The 24,269-nt window shown below is 36.9% G+C and overlaps 1 protein-coding gene across 2 annotated transcripts in view; it reads right to left on the bottom strand.

Annotated features, from left to right (window-relative positions):
• Positions 1–715: 715 nt before the first annotated feature.
• Positions 716–24,269, bottom strand: part of LOC109687883 (dnaJ homolog subfamily C member 24) — a 128,521-nt gene continuing 104,967 nt past the window's right edge. Inside the window, exons 8-13 of one of the 2 annotated variants that reach the window (XM_074060638.1) lie at positions 16,112–16,248; positions 12,613–12,741; positions 11,764–11,927; positions 2,834–5,348; positions 2,449–2,518; positions 716–1,537 (exon numbers count right to left, since the gene is read on the bottom strand). The gene's annotated coding sequence lies outside the window, so the exon portion shown is untranslated. The remainder of the gene's footprint in view (positions 1,538–2,448; positions 2,519–2,833; positions 5,349–11,763; positions 11,928–12,612; positions 12,742–16,111; positions 16,249–24,269) is intronic. The other variant, XM_074060641.1, reaches the window with a different exon arrangement.

Here is a 24,269-nt window from a genome sequence, read left to right as displayed (position 1 = left end):
GAGTTGTTCTTGTAACCACAACTTCTCAGGAGTTTGAGGTTGGAGGTTTGCTTGAGCCCAGGAGTATTTCAGGGCCAGGTGGGAAACACAGCATGACCCAAACCTAAAAAAGTCAACATACTGATAATAGTAGTAACTATAATAATAATAAATTGTAATAAAAACAAGGGTTTGGAAAAGAATGGATAAGCAAGTGTCATTGAAGATGAAGCTGCTGTGAGCATATCAATATCAAAGTAAGAGTTCCTTTGTCTGAGCCTGACTTAATTCACTTATCATGATGTCCTACAATTGTATCCATTACCTTCAAACCACACGAACCCTTGAGCACATCCCCAGGAAAACACAGGTCTCCATGAATCAAACACATGGGGAAACTCTGACATAAGTATGTCTGGCAAATGCTAAAACTTTAGATGTAGTGTTCAATAAAAATGACAGAGGTATAGAAAAGAGACAGGATATTATTTAATATAAAAACATAAACACATCTACTATATTGGAAAGAAAATAAACATTTATAAATAAACTATATCAAAAATTAAAAATGAAAACTATTTACAAGGGGGAGGGGACAACTATTGAGGCAGCTCTGAGCCCAGGACTGCAGCTGGCCATTGTACCAGACGAATCTGCAACAGAGACACAGATACAACATCAGTATAGAAACAGAGAGAGCTGTGAAGAAGAGGTTGCAGTAAAGGTTCTGATCTTACAGAAGATCCCATAACTTTGGATGGTGTTCTTTTGCCTTGGCCTCCACAGAGAACAGGTCAAGAGTTCACTGAAGTCTGTGGGCTGCTGTCTAGTAGATTTCTGACTTTGAGCATAAAATGTTTATAAGCATTCCCAATGAGCCAATACCCCTGGATTTAACTGAGATCTTCAGTACCAGGTCCACTGAGTAATCATTGAGGAGAAAAAAAGTGGGATGTAGGACCTTGGGATACTGATGCCAAAACCCACATACATGAGCCTTAAGAAGGCCAGGTTATCTGATGGCAAAGGGTAGAACCATAGCTTTAAATCTCTAATGCTTTTCCCTAAACCACCCATTTGAGACATATATGATAAACATAGACAATTAACCAGGGCATTTTCTTCTAGGAAATAATTATTTTTGTACAACCAATAAATCTGCCCATTGCATTGCAATTAAAAAAAATCATTACAAATAGATGTGGCTTTCATTAGCAGAGCAAATGCACAAAGGAGGCCTTGAGTCCATTCTCCATCATGGAAGAAAGAGAAAGTAAGCAAAAGCTAGCTTAGAAACAGTAAATCTACAATGAGAGTTTGCAGACAGTGAAGAAGGTCAGGCCTCAAGTATCTATGTGAGACATGGAAATTCAGAAAAACTCATAAAACGTGTGAAATCAGGAAGAGGAAAGAAATACAAAGAAGGAGGGAAATAGAGTGAAACCAGAGAGAATTAAGGAGTAAATTACATTCATATTGTTGGTCCCTTTCTCTTACTCCTCGCCATCACTGGAGGAGGCTTCTGCATGCACCAGGGCAGTGAATGTGATGGAGGGGCCTTGAAAAAGAGAAATGGCTACATGAAAACCTAGATCTGTCTTGCTTCTAGTAACATACAGCCCAACCTGGAACTCAATTATTGTTCATCTCTCTGGTCCCACATCACTGCATGAGTTTCCTCACTACTGCAATGAAAAAAGGATCTAGGGTATCCATGGCTCTTTCCTAGCAGAGTTTACCCATTATTCCAAGAGGTGAGGTTCCCATCAGTTACATTTCATCCAAGAGGCAGCCGCTATCTCCATGAATTTCCCAGTTTGATATTTCATTTCCTCCCCTTAATTGTTCCTCCTAATACCTGTCACTTTTCCTCCTCTTGTTTTCTCCAATTTTCTTTTACTTCATCACCTGTACCCCTGATAGTTTTCTCCAGAATGGGAACATTGATGGAAAGATCAAGGATATAATGTCACACTTCCTCATTACAGAATTACTCAATTAAACATTCAAACCAATCCCAACAGCAGCTGCCATGAACCTGGAATTCTTCCCTATCCTTTGAGGGAGAATTAAAGTCCACCTACATATTGAGTGAGTTTCATGGCCAGTGAAGAGCAGGGACATGAGAGACATTGCATCTTCACAATTCCACAACTGACTGGAGAGGATGATCACAAGGTTAGAAGAAAAAGAAATCATCCATATTCTCCACAAGTTTGGGATGCTAATTCACTCTGGCCAACATCCAAGACAAGTTGGATACAAGCACATCCAGTCCTACAACACATGGATTCATACTTGGTTCTATTACCCAACAAGACTCCAACCATACCATGGTTGTTCTTCAAGAATATTGTTCTTTAACTGTTATACAAATTTCTAGGATTACACACAATCCTCATCCATAGCCTGGTACCTGAATTAGGCTGTCTGTCAACACCAAATTAAGGATATATCTACCCTACTCACCATCCTTATTCGCCACACTCTGGTGATGGATATCACAGTCTCCTCCACTTTCTTTTACAGTTTTCTGCATCTATAATAGCATCAAGAAATGATTGTTAATATGTGGCCATCCTGATTCATGCCTACATGTCTATCTTATAGCAGTTACAATGTTTTTCTCCAAGGACGAAACTGTTTTGCTGAGAGTGAAGTAGGTACTGCAGCCAGTTTGAAGTCTGAAATCATATATCAGTTGGATAGCACATCTCCATTGAATATCCCAAACCATGGAATTTGTGGAGATCACAAAATATCTACATGGTCACACTTTCACATTGTAATACATTTGAAACAGTTAACAACCAAAAAATAATGCTTTGATTTGCAGAAAGACAAGTCTGCTTACCAAGGTATTTGATGCTTCCTCTTCATGTGTCTTGTGATGAGGAAGAATATTTGGCAGAATCTTGGCAGGAACTAGGAATATAAAGAATGACTGTCACTATGCAAGTGATGTTGCATGTGGATTTTAAGGAGCAATAAGTGACACAGACATGGGGTAGGTCCATAAAGCACAAGAAAAGAGAAAGAAAGAAATGAGATGGAGAGCTTCTGGTTTCTCAATGAAAGGAAATAATCATTACATATTAGTCCATCTGCAAACGGGTGAACACTAAGTTTCAGGGTGTGATTAATGTCCAAGTCCACGTCTCCTCCTTCCATCCATAACCAGAGCAGAATTTACACTACCTTCTTAACAACACTCAATTTCTGTTCTTTCCAAGAGCCACATCGTTTGCTCTCCATATGGTCTTTCTGAGGAAGTCAACAGAAAACAAGATATTCTGTTCTATTTATCTGCTAATATAATTTTAAATGACCTTTTCTTTCCAAGATCCCCATAGGTTGCTCTACATATGTCTTTCTAAGGAATTTCATGTGTAAAATCAACCATTGGTATGAGAACAGGATCAATCAAACACAAGATAGTCTGTTCTATTTATTTGCTAATAACCATTTAAATGATCATTCATAAATAAAAATTAGGAAATAATTTATTGTTATGTTTGCAAATAACTGCTACTAATCCTGTGATTATGTTCCTACTTGTCTTCATTTTCTACACAGTATTTGTGTATCCATGGTGGCAATGACCGCCCAGCTCACATTAGCCCAAATTAGTGTGAAGTTTTATCATGGAGACAGGGACATCCAACACTCTCACTTACACCCAATCTGGAAATGGCCAGCAAGGTTGATGGAGCCCAGGCTAACAACCAAATTGTACTTTGATGGTAATGGTAAATGCAACAAAGTACTCACTGATATTTCTCTGGGAGTGAGGTCTGACAAAGGACAGCAACACAGGCAAATGTTCACCTACCGTGCTTTATGTGGGGTCTTGGAGGTATAATCTGTGCACTGACCACAACTTTGTACACTATGTGAGATTCACAACAACAATTAGGAATATCATCTGATTATTGGACTTTTTGACATCCTGATTTTTGTGACAACATTGGACACCCCAAAATCCAGGAAGCACTTGGGAACCTTGTAAGCTTACTATTCTAAGGTATAAGCATATGAGCTGGAAGTTCCTGATTTGAAAGTCAAGATCCCTTGGCTGAATGAAGATGCAGATCTGTACTCAAAATATCAACATTGTGCCCCATGCCTGACTTGATCTTTCTCTCTTTTACTTCAGTATGTAGAGCCTGGGCATTTGTCTCTGCATCTTCCTCTTGCAAGGCGCTGGGATATTAATCTAACCTTGTAGTTCAGCTATGGAAGGACTGAAGGAATTGGTTTATGTGGTATGTAACATGGTGGTGGAAATGTTTTGAATATTTATAGCTCTCTTGCACAGTCTATATGTGATATGTTTTATGCACAAGTTGAATTGTAATTTGTAAACTCACTGAAAATCACTTCCCAATCTTCATGAACACAAATGTACACCATCAAAATGACATAGGTTTTTCCAGGAACAGATGATGGCTATAAATCTTTTCTCCATCATCTATCCCTTTCCAACCCCCTCCCCCCAGTCCTCTTTTCCAGCAGATCCTAAATGAGATATCTTTTAACAAAAGCAGTCCATAATGCCAATCTTTCTCAGCCACTAAATAATTGCTAGGGCTATGTGAGATTTTGGAATACTTACAGTTCTTGTGGCCTGTGGAGCCCTCTTGTAAGGTAAGGGAAGATATATGAGAACAAGGTCATGTCAGTCCAGATTGCAAAGTCATATAGATCACTATGATTAGATCAGATGCCTTGATGTGAGGTCACTGGCTCCTGCCAGTGATTTTTAACTTCTTAATGTCGTGGAGGTCAGAGGACATTTGAAGACACCCAGGACAAAGTTAAGAGATCCTCTTAGAAAACAACAAAAGGCAAATTTATTTTGGATTTATTTGCCTACTAAATGTGATTCTGTGAGTTAAAATAGCAGTCCTGAAAAAAAGATTCAAAAAAGGAAAAAAAGAAAAAAAAGGAAATATTTCATGGGAATCACCATAATATGCATTTGGAAAAGGCATAAACTTTTTCTCAAATGTATTTCAAATTAATATTATACAGCACATATCAAGGTATTATTACTCTGGAAAAGGTGAGTGAGGAAAACATTTACTCCCCTGTACTTGGAAATTGAGACAGTTATGCATGAGTGCCAGATTGAAACAGACATTTGTTGTAGTTAGATATTTGTTTGACATTCCTCCACAAAGAAAATTTTAGAAACCATCTATAATGCACATAGAAACAGTTGGGATTCTAAAGCTGAGTGAAAAACAAAGACAAATAACCAATACTTCTATCATAGATGAAGATGGGCAACCTTACCTGCAGGACATTTTCCACATCTTCCTCATCACACACACATGGAACCACCTCCATAATCACCTTATGTGACTCTAGAAAGAAACACAATGTTGTCAGCACGTTGCTTTTGATGCCAAAAGCCTGAAGAAGAATTATTGTGTGAACGGGGGGCTCCAGTGCAAGGAGATTGCAGTTGCACACAAAGCACACACACCCACACCCACAGACACACAAAGCACACACATCTGGCTGAGGCAGAACTATACTGCTTTGAGGTTGGTCCCCTAAGTTACACATTATGCTGAAGTCTGAACAACATTTCCACAATTTTTGCATCATGTGGAGATGGGGAATTGCAGATATCATCAGGTATGGAGAGTTCAAAGAGTTTCAGGGTGTGCCCCCTTATCCAATATGACACCTGTTCTTTTATGAAGCAAAGTGACAGATCTAGCTGAGAAAATGCCATTTGCAGCTGGAAAGAATTGGTGCAGTACTACTGTCACAATCCAGGAAAGTCAAGAAATGCCAAAGCACACACACACAAAAAGCACATGGTCCAAAGGACAAGATTTCATTGAAATTTTTCAATGTTTTGAAAAAAGATTTCAATGAAAAATAACAATGAATATAAGCCTGTGAGAACTGTGACATGAATTCAAGGCAGTACTGAAACATAAATGTATACCACTACATGCAATATAACAGAAAAATAAAGTTCAATAAGATGCTAGTCAAATAGGAGCAGTGTAATGTAACTAAAAACAGCAAGGAGAAAAAGGGCAGTTATTGCAGGAACCAATGTGTTGGAAAGTGGTAAAATCTGAAGAAAAAAAAAAACAGAAACACATAATGAATTCTCTGAAAAGAAAAACATTACCGGGATTTAGCCTACCTACCTATAAAGGAAATGTATTGGACAAGATGGACCAATGCCATCAATTAAACAGGAATTATGATTACTGATTCAATGAACATTTAATTGAGGGTAACCAAATACTTTCACAAATCTTCTGCACACAAAATTATAACCTGAGGGAAATGGACAAATTCTCCAATACAGATGCTGTAAAACTACACTGAGCTGACAAGCTAAGGAGAAATAGGAAGCACAACTTGTATGTGTACAGATACATTAAGTTAGTCAAACTAAAGAAAAACAGCATACATGGTGACTCTAAATGATTGAAACTCTTGCACAGAAAAACTATGGAATGAGTGATATTTCACAGGTTGCCATAGGTCCTAAGAATTGGAGAGAGGGAATAGTGGATGAAGCTAAGTAAATGTTTACAGCATGGAAACTATTTTACGTTGGTTATTAATCATTTTAGGCACACTCCATATAACTGGTAGCAAAAAGTATAATTTAATGATAATTTAGGCTATAGTTAATAATGACAGGTATTAGGTTTTCATAAGTAAACAACTCAAGACCTACTAAAAGAAAATGCAAGAACTTACTGACTCCATCAAAAGCCCAAACCTGAGAATCATGGGCATTGAAGAAGGAGAAGAGGTGCAAGCAAAAGGAATGCACAATATATTCAACAAAATAATAATAGAAAAATTCCCAAAGCTAGAGAAATCTATGCCCATACAGGTGCAGGAAGCCTCCAGAACACCAAACAGACCTGACCAAAATAGAACTACCCCATGGCATATTTTCATTAAAACAACAAGTACAGAGACTAGAGAAAGAATATTGAAGGCTGTAAGAGAGAAAAAACAAATAACATACAAAGGTAAACCCATCAGAATCACAGAAGACTTCTCAACAGAAACATTAAAAGCAAGACGAGCTTGGGATGCGGTCCTCCGGGCACTGAATGAAAATAACTTCAACCCTAGGATACTCTACCCAGAAAAATTATCTATCAAAATAGATGGAGCAATAAAAGTCTTCCATGATAAGCAGAAACAAAAACAAAATATGACCACAAAGCCACCACCACAAAAGTTTCTTCAAGGGATTCTGCATGCAGGAAATGAAATCCAGCATAACCATGAAAGGGCAGGAAGTACCAAACTACAGGAAAAGAAAAAGCAAGAATGTAGAGAATAACATCGATTTAGGTACACACAATCAAAACTTCAAACAACTAAGACAACTAAATGACAGGAATCACCACATACCTGTCAATACTAACACTTAATGTTAATGGACTTAATTCCTCCATCAAAAGGCACCATTTGACAAACTGGATTAAAAAGGAAGATCCAACAATTTATTGCTTACAGGAGACCCATCTCTCCAATAGAAATAAGTATAGGCTTAGGATGCAAGGCTGGAAGAAAATTTACAAAGCCAATGGCCGCCCAAAACAGGCAGGAGTAGCAATACTTATCTCTGACAAAGTAGACTTCAAACCTACATTGATGAAACAAAATAAAGAGGGACATTCCATACTAATAAAAGGGGAAATAGACCAAAAGGAAACAACAATTATCAACCTATATGTACCCCATGTCAATGCACCCAATTTCATCAAATATACCGTGAAGGACCTAAAAGCATATATTAACACCAACACAGTGGTTGTGGGTGACATTAACACCCTACTATCATCAATAGATAGGCCATCCAAACAACAAATCAATAAATAAATCCAAGATCTAAAACATACCATAGATCAAATGGATCTAGTTGATGTCTACAGAACATTTCATCCAAATTCTACAAGACATACATTCTTCTTAGATATGATCTTCTCCAAAATAGATCATATCCTAGGGCAGAAAGCAAGCCTCAACGAATATAAGAAAATCGATATACCATGCATTGTATCAGATCACAATGCAATAAAACTAGAACTCAAAAACAAAAAATAAAGACAAAAAAATGCAAACAGCTGGAATCTCAATAACTCAATGCTTAATGAACAATGGGTCATTGATGAGATAAAAGAGGAAATTGAAAGGTTCCTGGAAGTCAATGAAAATGAAAACACAACCTACCAGAACCTATGCAACACAGCAAAAGCAGTCCTGAGAGGAGAGTTAATGGCCATGAGTTCATATATTAAAAAGACTGAAAGATCTCAAATCAGTGACCTAATAATACATCTCAAACTCCTAGAAAAACAAGAACAATCAAATCCCAAAACAAATAGAAGGAGAGAAATAATAAAAATAAGAGCTGAAATCAATGAAACAGAAACCAAAAATACCATACAAAGAATTAATGAAACAAAAAGTTGGTTCTTTGAAAAAATAAACAGGATCAATAGACCCCTCAGAAACCTGACTAAAATGAGGAGAGAAAAAACCCAAATTAGTAGAATCAGGAATTCAAAAGGGGAGATAACAACAAACACCATGGAAGTCCAGGAAATCATCAGAGACTACTTTGAAAACCTATATTCAAATAAATTTGAAAATCTTAAAGAAATGGACAGATTTCTAGATACATATAATCATCCAAAACTGAACCAAGAGGAAATTAAACACCCGAATAGATCTATAACACAAAATGAAATTGAAGCAGCAATCAAGAGTCTTCCCAAAAAGAAAAGTCCAGGACCTGATGGATTCTCTGCTGAATTCTATCAGACCTTTAAAGAAGAACTGATACCAACCCTACTTAAACTTTTCCATCAAATAGAAAGGGAAGGAAAACTGCCTAACACGTTTTATGAAGCCAGTATTACACTTATCCTAGAACCAGGCAAAGACACCTCCAAAAAGGAGAACTACAGGCCAATCTCCTTAATGAACATTGATGCAAAAATCCTCAATAACATAATGGCAAACTGAATTCAATGACACATCAAAAAGATCATTCACCACAACCAAGTAGGCTTCATCCAGGAATGCAGGGGTGGTTCAATGTATGAGAATCAATAAACATAATAAACCACATTAACAGAAGCAAAGAAAAAAACCACTTGATCATCTCAATAGATGCAGAAAAAGCCTTTGATAAGATCCAACATCATTTCATGATAAAAACTAAGAAAACCAGGAATAGATGGAAAGTACCTCAACATTATAAAAGCTATATATGAAAAACCTACAGCCAGCATTATACTTAACGGAGAAAAAATGAAAACCATTCCTTCTAAAATCAGGAACTAGACAAGGATGCCCACTATCTCCACTCCTATTCAACATAGTACTGGAATTCCTAGCCAGAGCAATTAGGCAAGAAGAAGGAATAAAAGGAATACAAACAGGTAAAGAAATTGTCAAAATATCCCTATTTGCAGATGATATGATCCTATACCTTAAAGACCAAAATAACCTCTACTCAAAAGCTCCTAAACACCATCAATAGCTATAGCAAGGTAGCAAGATATAAAATCAACATAGAAAAATCCTTAGCATTTCTATACACTAATAATGAACAAACTGAGAAAGAATATAGGAAAACAATTCCATTAACAATAGCCTCAAAAAAATCAAATACCTAGGTGCAAACTTAACAAAGGATGTGAATGACCTCTACAAGGAAAACTATAAACTTCTGAAGAAAGATACTGAGGAAGACTATAGAAAGTGGAGAGATCTCCCATGCTCATGGATTCGTAGAATCAACACAGTAAAAATGTCTATACTCCCAAAAGTAATCCACATGTTTAATGCAATTCCCATCAAAATCCCAAAGACATTCATCAAAGAGATTGAAAAATCTACCATTAAATTTCTACGGAAACACAAGAAGCCACGAATAGCCAAGGCAACACTCGGTAAAATGGAGAACACTGGAAGTATCACAATACCTGACTTCAAGCTATATTACAAAGCAAGAGCAATAAAAACAGCATGCTACTGGCACAAAAACAGACATGAAGACCTGTGGAACAGAATACAGGACCCAGATATGAAGCCTCACAACTATAACCAACTTATCTTTGACAAAGGCACTAAAAATATACTATGGAGAAAAGATAGCCTCTTCAACAAAAACTGCTGGAAAAACTAGTTAGCAGTCTGCAAAAAAACTGAAACTAGATCCATGTTTATCACCCTATACCAACATTAACTCAAAATGGATCAAGTACTTTAATATCAGACCCCAAACTCTAATGTTGGTACAGGAAAGAGTAGAAAATACTTTGGAACTAATAGGTATAGGCAAAGACTTTCTCAATGAACCCGAGCAGCTCAGCAACTAAGAGATAGCATAGATCAATGGGACTTTTAAAAGTAAAAAGCTTCTGCTCCACAAAAGAAATGGTCTCTAAACTGAAGAGACCACCTTCGGAGTGGAAGAAAATATTTGCCAGCTACACATCAGACAAAGGACTGATACCCAGAATATATGGGGGACTCAAAACACTAAATTCTCCCAAAACTAATGAACCAATAAAGAAATGGGCAAGTGAATAAACAGAACTTTCTCAAAAGAAGAAATTCAAATGGTCAAAAAACACATGAAGAAAAGCTCACCATCTCTAGCAATTAAGGAAATGCAAATTAAAACAACATTAAGATTCCACCTCACCCCTGTTAGAATAGCCATCATTAGCAACACCATTAAACAAGCATTGGGGAGGATGCAGGGAAAAAGAAACCCTTTTACACTGATGGTGGGAATGTAATCTAGTACAACCACTCTGGAAAAAAATTTGCAAGCTTCTTAAAAATCTAAACATAGATCTTCAGCAATACCACTCTTTGGGATGTACCCAAAGAGTCACAAAAGAATGTGACACAGGTTACTCCGGAGGCACTTGCACACCCTTGTTTATTGCAGCACTCATTCACAATAGCCAAGTTATGGAAACCGCCAAGATGCCCCAATACTAACGAATGGATTAAGAAAATGTGGTATTTATACACATTGGAATTATGCAGCCATGAAAAAGAATGAAATCTTATCATTCACTAGTAAATGGATGGAATTGGAGAACATCATTCTGAATGAGATTAGCTTGGCCCAAAACACCAAAAATCGTATGTTCTCCCTCATATGTGGACATTAGATCAAGGGCAAACACAAGACAGGGATTGGACTTTGATCACATGAGAAAGCGAGAACACACAAGGGAGGTATGAAGATAGGTAAGACACCCAAAAAACTAGATAGTATTTGTTGCCCTCGATGCAGAGAAACTAATGCAGATACTTTAAAGCAACTGAGGCCAGTAGGAGAAGGGGACCAGGAAGTAGAGAAAAGGTTATTTAGAGAAGAATTAATTTAGAAGGTAACACAGATGCACAGGAAAGCAAAGCGAGTCAACTGCCTGTATAGCTATCCTTATCTCAACTAGCAAAAACCCTTGGTCCTTCCTATTACTGCTTATACTCTCTCTTCAACAAAATTAGAGATAAGAGCAAAATAGTTTCTGCCTGGTAGCGAGTGGGTAGGGGGATAAAGGAGGAGGTGGGGGGAAGAGGGGAGAAATGACCCAAACTTTGTATGCACACATAAATAAAAGAAAAAAAAATAATAAAAAATTCAGGCATGCACTGTGAGTAAGAGATAACTCTAGGGCATAAAGTAACACACAGTTGAAAGTAAATGAATAGAAAATGATACATCAGGGCATCCCTCCTTCTCACCTGGGGAAGCTGTTGGCCACTGCAGTCCACTGAGTCCTGGCTCCTCCCTTACCCACCCAGGCCCCTGGCCCAGAGCTGCCTAGAGGCTCCCTTCTTGGACTCCAAGATGGCGCTGGACCACACAGAGCAGCATCTCAGACACCTCAAATAAGATGTTCTGTTCCCTAAAATAATGAAGGAAAAGGCCAGAGAAGTGTTTTGAACGAGTTCAAGGATTGTAACTCAACATACACTAACTACAGCTGATTAAAATGCATTCCTTCAAAGGAAATGGAATGAGTGTATCGGGAGATAGCACACTAAACTCACAGCGCCAAGACATGGAGACAATCTAAGTGCTCATATGAAGAATGGGTACAGAAGATGCAGTACATATAGACAATTTAATTTTACTTGATCATAAGGGAGAATGAAATCCTGTCATTTATGATAAAATAAAATAAATGATATATCAGTAAAATAAACAAATAAATAAAAAGGACTTGAACAAGGAATGGAATTTGAAACCTTTCTGTGGTATCATTTCAATGTTGCTTTTCAAATCTGTCACAAATAAAGCCTATTAATATGATACATGTGGCAAAATGTTGCGTGAGAAGATCTATTTCTGCCAGGGTTCTTCACTTTAGTGAATATGTAAATAATCACTTGAGATATTACCCTAAAAGTCCACAAAACCTTTAGGTGTGATGTATTTATACCATTAAAGCAGGACTGAATGAATTAAAATCTGGAAATCTTCAATATATATGGGTATGACCTAAATATTTACCACTTTCTCTGCAAAATATGACAGTTATTTGGAGTCACTGATGAATAATGAACTCTATGGCTAAATTTCCCCAGTACCTTCATTTGCCTGGTCCTCAGGCTTCCCTCTGGTGGGTGGCCACAGTTGAATTCTTTGGCCATACCACCCAGGCCAGTTAGGAATACATCGTGACCTCCGAGGTGGTGTGCCGTCAGTGAGGCAACAACCTGGGAAATGCATGACAAGAGATAAAGGTTTTGACTTCTTCCTGGCAGAGATGATAGTCTAATTAACAGTAATTGATTTACAGTTCAAATACTGTTTTGATTGAGACAGGCAGCTGTATGTATTTTAAAGGAACCATGTGATGTTTTCAAACATGCATGTATTGTTCATGGATAGCATTTATTAATGCCACAAACATTTCTGTTCTTTTTTAATTAAAATATTCATGTCAGTTGCAACAACAAAGATGGAACTAGGGGACATTATGATGCATGAAACAAGCCATATATAAAATAGATACTACAGGACCTTACTCACAGAAGGAATATCAATGGAGATCTTAAGGAAGAAGAAAGTAAAATAGTAGAAACCAGAAGCATCTAAGCATAGCTCAAGAGCACATGAGGAATAAGTTCTTGTGCACAATCTTGTGTCACAGTTAACAAAATTCTATGCATGTCTCAATAAACTTAGAAGAGAAGAGTTTGAAAGTGATTACTATATGAATTATGATGTCACTTTTCAAGACTAGGACAGCAATCACCTAAGTGAAATGATCTTTAGGAGTATTTCCAGGAGAAACATCTGAAATAAGAATTAATTCTCATTTTCTTGACCATGTCTGGATGAAGAGTTATTGCAGCTTCATGGATCCACGTGACACTCTGGCTTGGGGCTTCAAGATTTAGTTAATGAATTTCATAAGAACCCACATCAACTACTGATTGATCTGAATCAATTTGTGACCATCTGAACAACAATCTTGCTCTAAGAGGGCCCTTCTTGCCCCTTATCTTCCACACAAAACTGTGCCTCATTTACACCCACAATTTTCTAGCTTCTGAGTTTCAATAGGAAGAGTCATCTTCTTTAGAGTGAACTGAAACAGCCACAGCCCCAGTCCACACCAGAAGGGACACCTAGGTCTTCTGTACTTCCATCATCAATATCTTCCTTGTCACCACTCTCCTGACATCCTCTACAGGGTGAGGATTCTGTCTTCAGAACTTCAATGGATAGCTCATCCCCCAAACATAATTATTCCCTTATTTATAGTCCCAGAACTTGTCATGTCTGTCAATGACTTTAATTTTGGCATCAGCAACCAGAAGAGTTGGCCTATAACTGTCTTTTCATGGAATGTAACTGATATGTTAAATTTAAGACTCTCATAATATAAAAAATCAATATGAGTTAGCTCCCCTGTGTTTAATATGTGAAATACTATGCTCAAAATTTTCATCAAAAATATATTTTCTAAATTTATAACAATCCATAATTTGAATAGTTTGATCATAATACAAATTAATTACTAAAACAAAATTATGAAATATTTCAAAATCAGTAGAGAAATTACAGTGCAGGAAATGACGACACACTAGAGTACTACATTGAATAAAGGTGAAGAAATCTATTTGGAGAGGGGACATTGAGAATATCAGTATGAACATACACCTCTGCCACAGCAAATCAAGTTACCCATGTCTGTGAACAATTTGAATCAATCTGAGTATGTCCCAACAGCTGTCTGCTATGACCACTCAGGTCACTGAGTGACAGTTGGAATGGAAGGTGAGATTTGAATGTACACATTACCACAGCAGCATGACATCATAGAATGTTCAGAGTGAGTACCTGCCACATGCGGCGTGTTACTGTACTGGTCTCCATACCAGTAATTTTGCCATCAAAATGTGTCCATTGGGAGTATTTGTGTGGATTCTAAATCTATACATGTCTATTTTCTATTTATGTAATCAGGGTAAATTAGAAAAAAGGGATATGTCCCGAAACATCTTGCAACATTATTAAAATTTCAGGGTGAAAGAGGAAGTAAGCTAACATGGTGATATAAAAGTGGTCCCCGTCTTGATTTGAAATACCATTCCTGTACGTTTCCACTGATCCTGAGTTACTGGAAACAATGACATAAATTAACAGTTGTCCTATGTCACAAGTAATAGTCATTCAATCATGAAAATTCTCTCCCATGTACATTATCTTCTAGATAGTCTATGTTATGGAAACCTCCAGGAACCCTATGACATGTTCCATATGCCAAGCCATCTGAGTCCAATTTACTTACACTGTGGATGCATCTTTAACTGCATCAGTTCCCTCATAGGAAGTCTATAAGGAAAGTGTGTGGTACTTCTTATGGAACATGGTTTGTAAGAATATCAGGTTCTATCAGCACTTTTGAAGATGGTTTTGAAATTCAGGAAACTGGTGCTCCAACTGAGAGCTGAGACCAACAATATGTACGTTGATAAGTAAGCTCTCTGCAAAACCTGTTCCATGCCTCTACAGGATGATAAAAAATCAACTGGGCATCTGACTCTTTCTTTATGGGGATATGCTTAGGTTTGGCACTGGAAAGGGTGAGGTTCCTCTGGCATGGATGGTTCTGTCCTAACAGCATGTAGAATGACCTGGTGCTTTTTATCACAAAATAGTGATGTGTGTGTCATGGGTTAGAAAAGGTATTCTTAAGTTATAGTGGCCTCTCTCTAGTCAATCTTGATGGAAAGCTGATTGTGACCCAGGAATTTTCAGGATTAATTTTTTTGCTACTTTGGGACTACATTAAGGATAGCAAATCTTCAGAGTCAGTGGATCTGAACATCTGCCTGGCTGAGATGTCCAGCAGTCTAATGTTAACATACACCATGTAATTCTAAAATGCATTGCTCACCAGCTCTTATTTTGGTACATGACCATATCACAGGTTTGTAAATTTGGGGTAGATCTGGTGGTGGTTCTTCTTCTAGGTGTCAAGTTAATTGCCAACATTGGACTCCTAGTCTATGTACCTGAATAGGTCTTACCTCTATACAGATTACCACACCCTATAACTATAAAGTGAATGTATATGGGATTAATGAGATTATGATGGGTATGGACAAATAAGGGGTTCATTTGCTGTCCTGAAACTGCTGTTTCACCTTATGCATAATATTGATATTCCTTTATATCTACTAATCTACCAACCAATGTCTGTCCAATACAAGGCCACAGGATCCAGTGGCCTGGTCATTTACAAATGCTTCTGATTCTCCTTCTCAAATCCATTCATCTTATATTAACTAGTACTCCATGATCAGATGGAGATCAGATATAAGATATCTTGTTTAAATCTACAAAACTGACCTTGGGGATCAATCTCATCCATCTTGCAGATGAACATGGTCTATAGAATTTGTTTTGAGAATTCTCCAGGATATTCAATTTCTCGTTCAATTTACTTTTTTCTCTTCTATTAAAATTGGTATTAATGTCTGCATCCCCATACCCAGTTCCTTAAAATGATCATTATCTTAATAGTTGCTCTCATTCCCTCTGCTTAGTCACCTGTGAATAAGATTTAAATACCTTTTGTGTCCTTTAAGTTGAATCCATTATTGTTTGTTTTTTCTTCATCAAGGGCAAGATCCTTCTGTTTTGGACTGCTTAATGTCCAGAAATGGCACCTCTGCCACCTTATATGATCTGCAGATACACTCCATTTTCTGTTGAAGTGAAAATAATATTAATTTGATAATAAATATGGAAAAGTGAAGTTTGGCTTCATTCCCTTTGTAACATTGGATTTGGATCATTAAATGCAAAAGGAGAACTAATTTAACATTTCTACCTGGCACTATCCTAAGTGTCATGTGTCTTCATTACTCATCAACAAGGGGAAACACAGTGATGGTGTAAGAGGTCTGCAGACCCCATAGAAGTAATGTCCACTGACCTCAACAAATGACACACTTTAAAACAGGAATGTTGACATGGGTGAAGTCACACACTTGTAATTTCAGAGATAAGGACACTCAGCAGGAGCATTGTAGGTGGACGCCTGTTTCTGATACATATGGAGAATGTCTTAAAAGTTAGATGGAAGGAAAGAAACAAACAAAAAAGGAAGAAAAGTGAAAGAAGACCAAAGGAAAGAACTGTTACTGTCACTCAGCATCACACATTTTTACAAAATGTGTCTGTATAAATTTAGCTGGTTGGAAAGGCCAGAAACTTTGCTTCATGAAATTCCTGATTTAAAGTGTAAAGCACAATGGAAGTCAAAAAATGAGAAATTTTGTTCTGGAAGTAGAAGTAAAGAATAGGACTATAATTGTCATGTGTGACCTGCTTGTTTCTTTTCACTTTGGATAAGATGTTAGATGTTGATACATCTTCGTCATATCACAGACTCAAAAGCATCCAATTTGGGTGAATAGAACAGCATGATTCACTGGTGACTGAGAGATCTCACTATGCTGTTCATATTCTGGGTGTCCCTTGGTTGCTTTCCTCCACAGTTTCTGATTTTGACATGGAAACCAGCATCAATGGGACTAGGGACAGTGCAGAGGATCAGATCCCACATGATGGTGAATTTAGGGGTCAAAAGATTTTCCTTCTACACTATAACACTTATATGTTGTGACTTTTCTGTGCAATACTACTCAGCCTATGATAGACCTCCCTGGAGTCCAAGGTAAACAGGATGTGGATCTTCCAATAAAACAGCTTGAGACACATTTTCATCCTCCATGTAATAGAATGATCCAGTATCTTTACATTCACTGGACATTCTCATGAGGCACCAAAAATCTCCTATAATTTGCTCCTATAAATCAGATAATGGTATCTGGTGTGTACTGAATAGACAGTCCGCTGTCCCATGATGACACCAGAGCTTCCAGTTGTCTACCCCAGAGGAGGTCTGATAGCCAAATCTTTGAGTTTCCAGAAAGAAAACCAAAGCAAAGGCAAAAAGAAAACAATAAAATCTACAACTCAAAATTCTTTCTGGAAGTAAAGCAATGCTTTGGAATTGTTTCTCAATGGACTACTAATAATAGACAAGATTTACCACAAAGAGAGATACTGAAGTAGGAATAAATGGCAAGTGCTAACAACAATCTGACACTGTTCAATGAAGATGAATTAAGAGGTACAGGAGAGAACGAGTGATATCGGGGTCAAGAGGGTGATGGCTTTGTAATGCATGAAGTTCTATCCCTAGTTTGATGTTTGTCCTATGATGTGTTTTATATTATAAAAGAAGTTGTAATGATAGCTGGTAATGAGGAACTATTATTTTTTATTAAATATAAGGAAGGTACTGACATTAAAAAGAAAAGAAATATGTTGAAAACACAAATTCACTGTAAGCAATTTAAATCTTCAACTCTCTGCAATGGAAAAGGGACGGATATGCAGTGAGACAGATCTGAGCCCCAGACCACAAGTGTCTGTGTTCCCAGATGAATCTGTTAATTCCACATAGATGTAAAGTTCATAGAACACAAAGACCAGAGAAGTAGGGCTAAATGTGGATGGTGTACAAGACCAAAAGGCCTCACCACTTTTAGCCCTAATGTCCACAGGGTTCAGGCCCAGGGTACACATCAGGCTGACTGAGACCCTCAGTTGAGAAGGATGTCTGTGGGCAGAGAGTGTCTATACTTATTGTCCAGGAGTCAAGTCCCATGGGCTTCCCCTGGCACTGACCATAGAAGAGTAAAAGGACCACGTAATGCTGAAGGTGAGCCCAAAACACTTGCTCCCCTTATGATCAGAATGTTCAATGACACAGTGTGAAACCATGTCCATGATTCTCCACCCCATTCTCTAATTTATTCTTTGTGAACAAACCTGGTTAACATTGATAGCTGGCTGTGTCACCATTTTTTCTGTTAATAATCATGATCTTTCTAAGAACACCACCAAATCTGGCCTCTATCTTTCTAAGAAAAGATTGGGTTCAATCACCAGGATCTAAACATAGGCAAGGCTAAGAAATAGAATGAGGACAACAAGAGAAATTTTTTGTACACACTGAATATCTAAGAGCCTATCATTTACCCCTTTTTCAGACAGCATTTGGTGGGTTTCATTATGCTGTCTAAATTAAATACAAATGGTCTAAATACTCCAAATGAAAGTAAGAAATTGTCAGACTTGAGGAAAAAGCAAGGCCCAAATATACTCTTTTTGTAAAACAAAACATAAGTACACAGGTAAGTTAAAAGTAAAGAGATGAAAAATAATATTTTGTGGTAACATTTGTGAAAAATTATTACAGTGGCCATATTAATATAAAACGAAGTAGATTTCAGAACAAAGAGTATTTCTAGGAATGGCCAGGCAGTGGTGGCTCACCCTGTAATCCTAGTTACGCAGGAAGCGGAGATCAGGAGGATCGAGGTTCAAAGCCAGCCCAGGCAAATAGTTTGTGAGACCCTATCTCAAAAATACCTGTCACAAAAAGAAATGTGGAGTGGCTCAAGGTAAAGGCTCTGAGATCAAGCCCCAGTACTGCAAAAAATAATATGTATTTCTAGGAATAAGGATATAAAGATGAACATTTCTGGATTTTAAAAACCTATTTTCTGATGAAATTATAACAATCCTAAATGTTCATGGACCTAACAGCAAAGCTTCAAGGCATATTATAAAACACTGATAAAATTAAACGTAAAAACAAACAAATCCTCTGCTATAGCAAGGATAACAGAAGACTTGAGCAACACCATCATTCAGATGGTGTTTATGAACAGCTATGAATACTCTAAACAACAAAGCAGAACAAACATGGACTGGACTGTTAATTTAGACAATATTCTGAGCCATAAAACATATCCTACAATTTTTCAAAGAATTAAAATTATACATAGTAGACTTTCTGACCTTAGTGGAAATAAAGTGAAATCAATAATAGAAATACATAGAAATCCCCAAATAATTGGAAAATAACCAACACACTTCTCAATAGTAGATAAAGAACTCACAGGAAAACTTTTAAATCTTTTGAATTGAAGAAATACAAAAACACATTGAAATTTGGTAAACACAGTTAAAGCAGCATTTTGAGGTAACTATATAGCACTAAATGTTTATATTTTAAAAAGTAGAAAGGTCTAAACTCAATGATCTAAGCTTTCACTTAGAGAAAGTGGGAAAAGAAATATTAATTAAGCCCTATGTGTGCAGAAGTGAGGAATTAATAAAGCATAAAATTAATAAAATAATAGTAAAAATAGAAAATCAATCGGCATTTATTGGAAAACATCAATAAAACTGATCAACTTTTAACTATATCAATTAAGACAATGATGAGAGAATAGAAATTAAAAGGCAACATGTATAGACCTCAAGTGGATGCTAACAGGATATTATCAACATCTTTATGCCAATAAATCTGCTATTTTAGACTAAATGGACATAGCTTCAAAGACTATTAAAATACTAAAGGTCAATCCAAAAGAATTATACACTGTAAATAGTTACATATCTACTAAAGAAATTTAATTAATAATTTAAAATCCACCTTCAACAAAATCCAGGTGAGTAAAGTTTCACTAGTGAATTTTATCAAATATTTAAGAAACAATACAGGTAAGCCAGGTGCCTATGGCTCACACCTGTAATCCTAGTTGGTCAGGAGGTAGAGATCAGGAGGATCATGGGTCGAAGCCAGCCCTGGCAAATAGTTTGCAAGAACCTATCTTGAAAATATCCAACACAAAAAAGGGCTGGCGGAATAGCTCAAGTAGTAGAGCACCTGCCTAGAAAGCATGAACCCCTGAGTTTAAACTCCAGTATCACCAAAAAAAAGGAGAGAGAGAGAAAGAATACAGGAGCTAAGCAAACTTATAAAATACAGGAGGAGGAAATACTTCCCAATTCATCTTATGAAGGAAGCATCATTATCCTAAAAATACTCAAAATACAAAACCAGACAAGACAAAGGCATTAGAAGAAAAAAGAAACTAGAGGCCAATATCCTTCATGACCATCGATACAAAACTCACTTATGACACTTTAATAAATCAATTCAAATAGTATATATAAGGAAGATAATCTCCCAGGAATGTAAGGTCCACTTAACATTTAAAAATGAATCAACATAATTCACTAATTAGCAGCCAAATATATTTATGAAAATATCAGTAACTATAGAGAAAGAGTATGACAAAAATATATGATATATATGATATAAATTATGACATCATTCTGAGTGAGGTTAGCCTGACCCAAAAGACCAAAAATCGTATGTTCTCCCTCATATGTGGACATTAGATCAAGGGCAAACAAAACTAGGGGATTGGACTTTGAGCTGAGGCCGATAGGAAAAGGGGAACAGGTACTAGAGAAAAGGTTAGATCAAAAAGAATTAACCTAGAAGGTAACACCCACGCACAGGAAATCAACGAGAGTCAATGCCCTGTATAGCTATCCTTATCTCAACCAGCAAAAACCCTTGTTCCTTCCTATTATTGCTTATACTCTCTCTACAACAAAATTAGAGATAAGGGCAAAATAGTTTCTGCTGGGTATTGAGGGGGGGGAGAGGGAGGGGGTGGAGTGGGTGGTAAGGGAGGGGGTGGGGGCAGTGGGGAGAAATGAACCAATCCTTGTATGCACATATGAATAACAAAAGAAAAATGAAAAAAATAAAAAAATAAAAAAAATAAAAATAAAAAAGAGATCCTCCCGCCTTCATGTAGAGATGAAACTTCAGGAACCTGTCATATTTGCAGACATAATGTGTGTATATCAGGTACTTTCATGTTTTGGTGAGCAATAACTGACAAAAACAACATAGAAAAAGATATGTTTTTATTAGTATACATTAGTTGTACAGGGGGATTCATTGTGAGTTTTCTGAATACTCTTCCTTTGTACATTGGATAGTTTCAGCTCAACTATTTCTTTCTCTCATTCCCATCCTCCATATTTAAAACATTGCAAAAGGTTAAAGGATGAAAATTTTATTTTTCTTTATGTTTTCAGTCCAGGATTTTTGTTTACATACACTTGGTCTAGTTACCAAGAATCTTACAGAGTAAAGTCAAGCCTGGTGTCAGAAATAAAACAAGCAACTCAAATGAAAAAAAAAAAAATTATGACCTGGGCTTGGAGATGTCACTCAGGGATAGAGTAGTTGCCTGGCAGTAAGTGAGGCCTTGGGTTTGAATCTCAACACCTCAAGATTAAATTAAGTTAAATACCTAAGTAAGTAGATATGAGATGCATAAATTCTTGCACAGTACCTGGAGATTCAAAGGGTAGCAAAGTTGTGAGCCCAAGGAGCCACAAATATTTAGTCAATGACCACATGGAATTTATACCTAGAATGCAAGAATAGCTCAACACAGGAAGGATCAAGGAATGTAATATTCCACATTAACAAAATGAAGGAGAAAACCTTACAATCATCCCAACTGATGCAAAAAAAAAAAGCAATTGCCAAAATTCAACACATTGTTAGGATAAATACAATCAACAAGCTAAGAATAGAAGAAAACTACCTCAGTATAATAAAAACCATATATGAAAAGCCTATAACTTACATCATCCTTAACAGTGAAAGAATGAACGCTTTTCCTCTAAGATCAAATACAATGAAAGGAAGCCAGTTGTGGTGCATTTCTGTGACCCCAGCTACTAGGAAGGCAGACATAAGGAGTATCACAGTTTGAGGCCAACTTAGGCAAAAAGTTATCAGGACTACATCTCAATCAATAAGCCAGATATGGTGGCACACACTGGTGGCCCCAGTTACATGAGAAGGATAAATAGAAGAATGAGGCTGGCCCCAAGCAAAACCATGAAACCCTATCTGAAAAGTAACCAAAAAAAAAGCTTGGGAGCATGGTTCAAGTAGTAAAGCACCTACCTACCAAGCATAAGGCCTTGAGTTCGAAAGGCAATAGTGCTAAAAAAAAATGGCAAGGATGTCCTCTCCCTCCAATACTACTCCAATAAAAGTCAACAAAAATGAAATTTTCTTTTGTTTTTATTCATATGTGCATACAATGTTTGGGTCATTTCTTCTCCCTCCCCCCACCCTCTCCTTTACCCCCTCCACCCGTGAAATTTTCTATCTACAGAGGAGATGATCTGTAAATGCAAAAAGATTACACAAAAAACTATTATAACTAATAATGTTGGCAAAGTTGCTGGATATAAAAATCAACACACAAAACCCAGCTGCATTTCTATACACTAACAATGACCCATCCAAAAAGGAAATTAAGAAAATAATCTCATTTGTTACAGCATCAAAACTGACAAATACTTAGGAATAAGTTTAACCAAGGAAGCAAAAGACTTATACAGTAAAAACTCTAAAACATTTCAAAACCAAATCAAAGAAGATGTAGGTCAGTTGAAAGACAGCCCATGTTTGCAGGCTGGAATACTTAAAACTGATCTCAATTCTTTTAACCATAATATTAACAGTGAAGATGACTGATGATGATGATAGCTAACTCCTACTGACCGCTTACTTTATTCTGGGTAATGCTTTAACAATTTTATGCACTTACTTAATCCTCACAACAATCTAGTGAGATAAGTGTTGTTACTGTCTTCCTATCTGCAAAATGAGAGGCCTGGATTATATGACTTCTAAAGTTCTCAACCTTGAAGTGCTTCAATTCTACTTTTCCAGTAGCCTTTATCTCATGCAAGTTCATGTAATACATAGATTTTTGTACAATAGATCTTGCCACTTCATTCCACGCTACACGTATATTTCATAGTGTTTTCCCAGGGGTTTTTCTTGTCTCCAGAATAAGAATATAAGCTTCCTAAGGGCAAGGTCTTGGACAGTTCTGTATCTTCAACCCTAGTCAATATAAAGACAGGACACACAAGAAGAACACAGTATTTTACCATTTAAGTTTGTTTCTCTAGTCATTTTTTTTTTTTTGAGAGAAGGGAAGCCTTTTCTAACCAAACAAGGTGACTGCCAGAATCATAGTTGCTAAGGTTGTCACGTGCATAGGTCACTTACAGGGGATCCTTACAGACATAGAAGTCTACCTGGTAGTTAGTGAATGGATTGTGACCATTGTGCAGTTTGCTTTCACAATCTTTGTTTTGTTTTGTTTGTAAAAACTAGAGTAACTTATCTATCCAACAGTGAATTAAATTTTGATTGTGGTGAAAGATTCTTTGTCATTTTGTTAGTCATAGAAAGAGGAATCCAGTGCCAGAAGTATAACTGAGGTATTCAACTAAATTTCTTCCTTTTAGTATGGCACTGTCCATTTAGTATGGCACTGTGCCTTTTAGTATGGCACTGTCAAGTGATGTAGCTACTGAGCACTTGAATTATGACCAATGAGACTGAAAATGGAATTTTTAATTTTATTTAAAAACTGTATGAGGACCCTGTATTGGGAAGTACAGGTTTAGCATTCCTAATCCAAAAATCTGAAATCTGAAATGTTCCAAAATCTGAAACTCTTTCAGTGCTGACAAGACACTACAAGTGAAAATTCCACACCTGACCTCATTTGATGGATTGCAGTTCAAAGCACAGGTGCACTAAAGGTCTTGTAGAAAAGTATCTTTTAGGCTCTGTGTATAAGGAATATATGAAACATAAATACATGTAGTGTTTAGACTTGGCTCCCATCCCCAAGATATCTCTAGTGCAAAATTAAATTGATTCTGGTCCCAACCATTTCAGAAAAGGGATACTCAACTTGTACAGCTCTTCAAAATATTACTCATCTGGAATTTC

Source organism: Castor canadensis, chromosome 18 (genome assembly GCF_047511655.1).
Source record: "Castor canadensis chromosome 18, mCasCan1.hap1v2, whole genome shotgun sequence".
Lineage (NCBI taxonomy): Eukaryota > Metazoa > Chordata > Mammalia > Rodentia > Castoridae > Castor > Castor canadensis.
This window is presented reverse-complemented; position numbering and strand designations above follow the sequence as displayed.